The sequence below is a fragment of the Diabrotica virgifera genome, chromosome 6 (assembly GCF_917563875.1).
Source record: "Diabrotica virgifera virgifera chromosome 6, PGI_DIABVI_V3a".
Lineage (NCBI taxonomy): Eukaryota > Metazoa > Arthropoda > Insecta > Coleoptera > Chrysomelidae > Diabrotica > Diabrotica virgifera.
Genome location: NC_065448.1, coordinates 83,452,177 through 83,459,295, shown reverse-complemented (window position 1 = coordinate 83,459,295; position 7,119 = coordinate 83,452,177). Strand labels below are relative to the sequence as shown.

General features: G+C 32.9%; 1 long non-coding RNA gene across 1 annotated transcript; it reads right to left on the bottom strand.

Moving 5' to 3' along the window:
* Positions 1 to 939: 939 nt before the first annotated feature.
* LOC126886538 (uncharacterized) lies at positions 940 to 4,106 on the bottom strand. The gene is made up of 2 exons (XR_007698671.1): positions 2,780 to 4,106; positions 940 to 2,650 (listed from the first exon to the last, which is right to left on the bottom strand). It is a non-coding gene; the product is annotated as an uncharacterized LOC126886538 (long non-coding RNA).
* Positions 4,107 to 7,119: the final 3,013 nt, after the last annotated feature.

The following is a 7,119-nucleotide window of genomic DNA, read 5'->3' as shown; positions in this document are numbered from 1 at the left end:
TAAATATGGGGTATATTTGATGTCTCGTATTTCCTAAACCTGTTGTCCCATCTAAGTGATGTTTTTATAATATTATAGCCTAGGCTATAGGTTACCTCCTTAAGCTTGTCATGCACAGGGAGCTATGCTGTAATATATGTATATTATATCATATCGCTCTCTATAGTAATGTGATATAATATATATTACAGTATAGCTCCCTGTGCATGACAAGCATAAGGAGGTAACATATTCTAGGGCCTAGACTAGAATATTATAAAAAAATCACTTAGATGCAACAACAGGTTTAGGAAATTCGAGACATCAAAAATGCCCATTTTTTAAGGTGGTGCGTAATGGGCTGTATTTACAGGGTGTAACAAAAATACAGGTCATAAATTAAATCACATATTCTGGGACCAAAAATAGTTCAAATGAACCTAACTTACCTTGTACAAATATGCACATAAAAAAAAATTACAGCCCTTTGAAATTACAAAATGAAAATCGATTTTTTCGATTATATCGAAAACTATTAGCGATTTTTTATTGAAAATGGACATGTGACATGTGGCATTATTATGGCAGGAATATCTTAAAGAAAAATTATGGTGAAATTTGTGCACCCCATAAAAATTTTATGGGGGTTTTGATCCCTTAAATCCTCCCAAACTTTTGTGTATGTTCCAATTCAATTTTATTATTGTGGTACCATTAGTTAAATTCAATATTTTTGTTTCTTAGTATTTTTCAGATAAGGCAGTTTTTATCGAGTTGCGACTTCTTTTTTAATATGTCCACGTAAAAATTTTATGGGGGTTTTGTTCCTTTAAACCCCCCAAATGTTTGTGTATGTTATAATTAAACTATTACTGAGCTACCATTAGTTAAACAGAGTGTTTTCAAAACTTTTTTGCCTCTTTGTATTTTTTCGATAAGGCACGTTTTATCGAGTCTGGCTTCTTTTTTAATATGGTTCAAAATATACCTAAAAATGTAAAGCATAAATAAGTTTGCATATTATTACCAAGTCTCCATAATCGTACTTAACCATATACAAATATGTGGTGGATTTGACAAATATTCAAAATATTTCGATAAAAATTGACTTTTTGAAAAAGCAATAAGAGGCAAAAAAGTTTTTAAAACGTTGTTTAAATGGTAGGTACTACAATAATAATTAAATTGAAACGTGCACAAAAGCACATTGTTTTCGATACATTGGAAAAAATCACTTTTCATTTTGTAACTTCAAATGAGTGATAAAGGCACAGAGACTTAGATCATGAGGTCACATTGAAAGGATGCCAAAAACGAGGACTCCGAAAAGGGTACTAAACTACACTATAGCTTCAAGAAAGAGAAGAGGAAGACCGGAAAATAGATGGAAGCAAGAGGTCGAAAAAGATTTGGAAAGAATGGTGTTACAGGGTCAGAAAAGAAAAATGAATAAGAGGAAGGAATGGAGAAAAATCACATATCAAGCCAGAGAAGATCTCAGTACATAAAGAAACGTGAAAATGAAGAAAAAAACAAACTTTTCAAGCCATGGGCCTCTAAGGCCCTTGGTGCTATTAATATATAACTTCAAAGGGCTGTAACTTTTCTTTTGTGCACATTTGTACTAAGGTAAGTTATAGGTCCAATCAAACTATTTTTGGTCCCAGGATATGTGATTAAATTTATGACCTGTATTTTTGTTACACCCTGTATATATATATATAAAGGTTATATTTGGTTCTTGGGACATCAAAGTATATTTTTTAGACATTCCCTGGATATAGTCACTGATGTGACATACCTCCGATTTGTTTTTTCATGAGTTTTTTTAAGAGAGACTAAAAACTTTTTTTATGGTCACCTCCTGTTTTCATATATTTTTTGACATGTTTTGTAGTAAATTCAACTATCTATTTACTACAAGACATGTCAAAATTTACATGTGAAAGCAGGAGATGATCCTAAAAATGGTTTTTCGTCTCCTACAAAATTCATGAAAAATCAGATAGGAGAATTTGTACATTGCAATTCTCTGATGTTTGGGAAAAAGGGCTTAAGTCAGAAATGCACATCGATAATGTTTTGATGATTTCTGGACCAGAAAAATCGGCTCTTTTTATTGGTACATACAGTTTACGTCTACAACAGTTTTTTGCTGGTCCAGAAATCATCAAAACATTAGCAATGTGCAATTCTGACTTACGCCCTTTTTGTCAAACATAAAAAAAAGCAATCTGGTCATAACTGACCAATGAGCAATTTTAATTTAACCTAAATTACTACTGTTTCTTAAAATGAAGAGCTTACCCGATAGCGTCTCTTATCTAATCTAACAAGATCGTGCACTATTCTAACATACACAGCCACATCACGCACTATGCTCTGCTTTTCACTATCACCTATCACTCAAACTAGTTCAAAAGGCTTTGTCCTCTTCAATCTTCTAGTTTGCCCAGTAGTATCGAGGAGCTGGATTTCCTGTTGTTTGTCGGGATTCCTGCTATCTTCTTGATGATTATATCCAGGTTCCATTCCTAGGTCTTAATATTTGTTTATAAAGTAATAACTTATTATGCATGGACAATGTTGAGTTTCTTCCAATTAGCCAATACACTTTTTATATCTTTATTTTGGTTATATCTGGTTTTTTGTAGACCAGTTTCAGCTGATTCTAAAAAAAATTAAAATGAACGGTAATTTTTCTATTCTTTACAATTAAAAATCAAAATATTTACAGGTAATACATGCATAAATGATTCGTTTCATAAAGAAAATTGAAAACGGATTTTATAATACTTACATAATTGTTTAAGAGATCCAGCCATAGCCAAAACTAGCATACTAAACAGTACAGTTAAGTACAGCAAAAAAAAGCCACTAATTTCCATTTTTCACCCCCTTATCGATGCATTTTTTTCCAATCAAAATTTTTACTAAATTTTTAGGTTATCTTATGATGAAAATGAAATAAGATGACTTGATGACCAATGACCACGCGACGCTACATAGATACTCGCGCGGCAAATTTGAAAATGAACGCAAATTGAATAGTAAATGGCCTCTCTTTAGAGTATGGAAAATTTTACCCCTCCAGGAGGACATTGTACTCTTTTCATAGAATATCTTGTGGTAACTTTCCAGCCATAATTTAATCGATGTTCACGGAATAGAACTTTGATAGTAGAATTCCTGGAATGTTTTGTTGTTAGGGGAAACTTTTATTTTATTTATTCTTGAATATTTCCTGTTGTTAAACATTGTAACCAATAATTTACAAATAAGATTTTCATTACATTACATGAAATCAAAACATGTTTTGGATATTAAACTATATAATTTATAATTGTAATAATTTAATATACAATTTTGAATTAAGATTTAATCTTTTCGATTTAAACTACAGTAAAACTTGTGTTACCGGCCCCCTGCCAACACCGGCCACCTGTACTAACGGCCAGTTTAAAAATTCCCCACACTAATTACAGTAAAACCTGTCAGTAACGGTCGCTAAAAATGAAAAAGCTATTGGACGATATAGAAAGGTGACCAGTATTGCCAGTTTTTGTAGTCTAGATATAATTGGTTTGGGGAATTTTTAAACTGGCCGTTAGTACAGGTGGCCAGTAACACAGGTTGTACTGTATATCTAGGCTACAAAAACTGGCAATAACGACCACTTTTCTATATCGGCCAATAGTTCTTTCATTTTAGTGGCCGTTAGTGACAGGTTTGACTGTATTTCATTAACGTAAAGTTAACGCAAGTTAATATTTTATTGAATTATTTTGCTATTTGATCCCGTAATTGGTATAATGTGTCCAAGATAAGCGTTCATAAAACGTCCGTATTTCGTCCAGTATGGACGTCCAAAGGACGTTCAACGTCGGACGTCCAAAGGACGTCCATATTTATTCCGTCCGAAGGACGTCCAACGTCGGACGTCCAAAGGACGTCCATTTTTATTCCTTCCGAAGGACGTCCAACATGGGACGTCCGTTTATAGTCCATGGACGTTAGGACCAAAAATGGACCTATTTTGGACGTCCAAAGGACGTCGTGTGCTATTAGGGAAACTAAAGCAAAACCTGTGTTTCCGGCCACTTGCCAACATATAGGCCACCTGTACTAACGGCCAGTTTAAAAATTCCCCAAACCATTTACAGTAACGGCCACTAAAAATGAAAAAACTATTGGCCGATATAGAAAGGTGGCCGGTATTGCCAGTTTTTGTAGTCTAGATATGGTTTGGGGAATTTTTAAACTGGCCGTTAGTACATGTGACCAATTTTGGCAGGTGTCCGTTACTGACAGGTTTTACTGTATTCATTAACGTAAATAAGTTAATATTTTATTGAATTATTTTGCTATTTGATCCCGTAATTGGTATAATGTGTCCAATAGAAGCGTTCATAAATTGTCCGTATTTCGTCCAGTATATATACGTCCATATTTATTCCATCCGAAGGACGTCCAACGTCGGACGTCCAAAGGACGTCCATTTTTATTCCGTCCGAAGAATGTCCAACGTCGGACGTCCAAAGGACGTCCATATTTATTCCTTCCGAAGGACGTCCAACGTCGGACGTCCATATTTATTCCTTCCGAAGGACGTCCAACGTCGGACGTCCAAAGGACGTCCATTTTTATTCCGTCCGAAGGACGTCCAACGTCGGACGTCCATATTTATTCCTTCCGAAGGACGTCCAACGTCGGACGTCCAAAGGACGTCCATTTTTATTCCGTCCGAAGGACGTCCAACGTCGGACGTCCAAAGGACGTCCATATTTATTCCTTCCGAAGGACGTCCAACATGGGACGTCCAAAGGACGTCCATTTATAGTCCATGGACGTTAGGACCAAAAATGGACCTATTTTGGACGTCCATTGGACGTCGTGTGCTATTAGGGTTCTATGTATATACTTAGAATGTACTACCGCACTTCTTTTCAGTATATACCAAGAATGTTCTTTTTAGAACATTCCAAGGACGTGCTATAAACCTTCTATGTGTATACTTAGAACATACTACCGCACATCTTTTTAGTTTATACCAAGAAGGTACTTTTTAGAATATTCCAAGGAAGTGCTATAAACCTTCTATTTATATACTAAGAACGTACTACCGCACATCTTTGTATGGGAAGAATATTATATTTTTAAGAATATTCTAAGAAAGTGCTATCAAGTGCTATATTGCTTAGAAGTATGTTTTCAGCATCACCTAATCTCATCTTAGGTTCTACTAGTTCTACCAAATATCTATTTACATATTTTAATTGCAAATGAGAATGTAGTTAGTACCTACATTCTAGAATATTACTTAAAGAGTAAGTACATATTTATAAATTTTAGTTATTTATATAAATCATTATATAATATTTAGCTAAACTAAACTATGCATAATAAGTAACTAAAATTTATATAATACTTATATGTACTTACCTATTTAAGTAATATTGAGTTATCAAAATAGATTATATGTATTTTGAAGCACCGCAAACAAAATAAACAGATTATGTATGTTCTTTAGTCCTAGTCCTACTACTACATCATTCGCCTTCATCCTCAACACTGCATAGATCCATAGTAGATGCAAGTAGATGATACAAATAATGAAATAATGCCTGTTTTATTTTTCATATTTTACGGTTTTTTCCTATCCCTGATCCATTCAGGTAAGAATAGAAATGGTCAGAATATGATGGGGGGAGGGGGGGGGGTTAAGAATGTATTGTGGAATAACAAAATCGGTGTTGCCAAACGGAGAGAAATTTCCCTTTTTGCGGGAATTTTCAACATAAAAGGTGATAAAGGGAAAAAGTTAACTCAAAAGGGAATTATTGTTCCAGTCCAAATTGTAAAATATTAAGAAAAAATCAAAATATTTGAAAATAATTCAACATATCTTCTCAGATTTTGTAAACAGGAGGGAAGTTTTTTTTATAAAAGTGGGAATTTTTAAGGTAAGTTGACGGAAAAAGCTTACTCGACGGTTGGCAACGCCAAAGCCTTTGGTTGTGCAGTTTGGCACGTTTTGGTTCTGCGAAATGGCCTATTGAATTGAATGTACCTAAATTCAAATTCCAAGGATGTAAAAATACTAATGATTCATGATAAACTCGAAATGGTAAAGTCATTTCAATTATGAAAACGAATTTTTAATAGTATCTATGTAAACGTTAATACAATTAATGTTTAAACTTTTTTACCCTACAACAATTTTGAAATGAAATTCGTCCAATACTACCTACATATATAAATTTTATTAATTATGTATTCTAAAAAATATCGAAGTTGATAATCTATAAGGCTAATATTATACTTCCTATACATACAAATTATTTTTAAGATATTTTAAAAGTATCTACTTATAAGTATGTGTTAAGAATGTACTTATAAGTATGTGTTAAGAATATTCCATAAAGGTATATTCTAAGAATAAACTTTTACGAATATTCCGAGATCCTATGTACACGAATATACTTAGTATATTCGGTACGAGAATATACTCTGAAGTATATGCAAAGAACATGAAATTTAGAATGTTTTTTAAGGTAGATGCTATGCTTGTACTACACATATACTAAAAAGAATATACTCCAACGAATGTTGGTAGTATATGCTTAGAACATGATGCGAACATCATTGTTATGTGGGTAGTTTGTTTATATCTGGTGCATCTTTATTGTGATTCTAGTATAGTGCAACTAAATTTTGTGTGTTTGTTTTAAATATTATTCATAAATTCAAGACAAGCTTACTGTTGTAATTTTATTTTTACTGGACTGCAGTTTGTTAATAATTTTATAAATAAATATATTATGTAGTAGCTGATTTTAAGTATTTTATTATTATTAGCAGTTTATAAATACATAATTGATATTGGTGTTTGATTTTACGTATCATTTAAAATATATTACATCTCTTTTGAAAAAGTAATATTTTGATTAAAAACTTGGTTGGTTGGGGCATTCTTTGGTGTGACTTAATCCTTATTCAGTAGTCAGTCGACAATAGGGTTCGGAGCGACCTGCTAGAAAAAAGTGTTTATTTTTCTACTGCTGTATTCTGATTGTATCAATTTTGTATTTTTGTTGTTTGTGATCGTACGTTATTTTGTGGTTTTTAATAAAGAAGAAT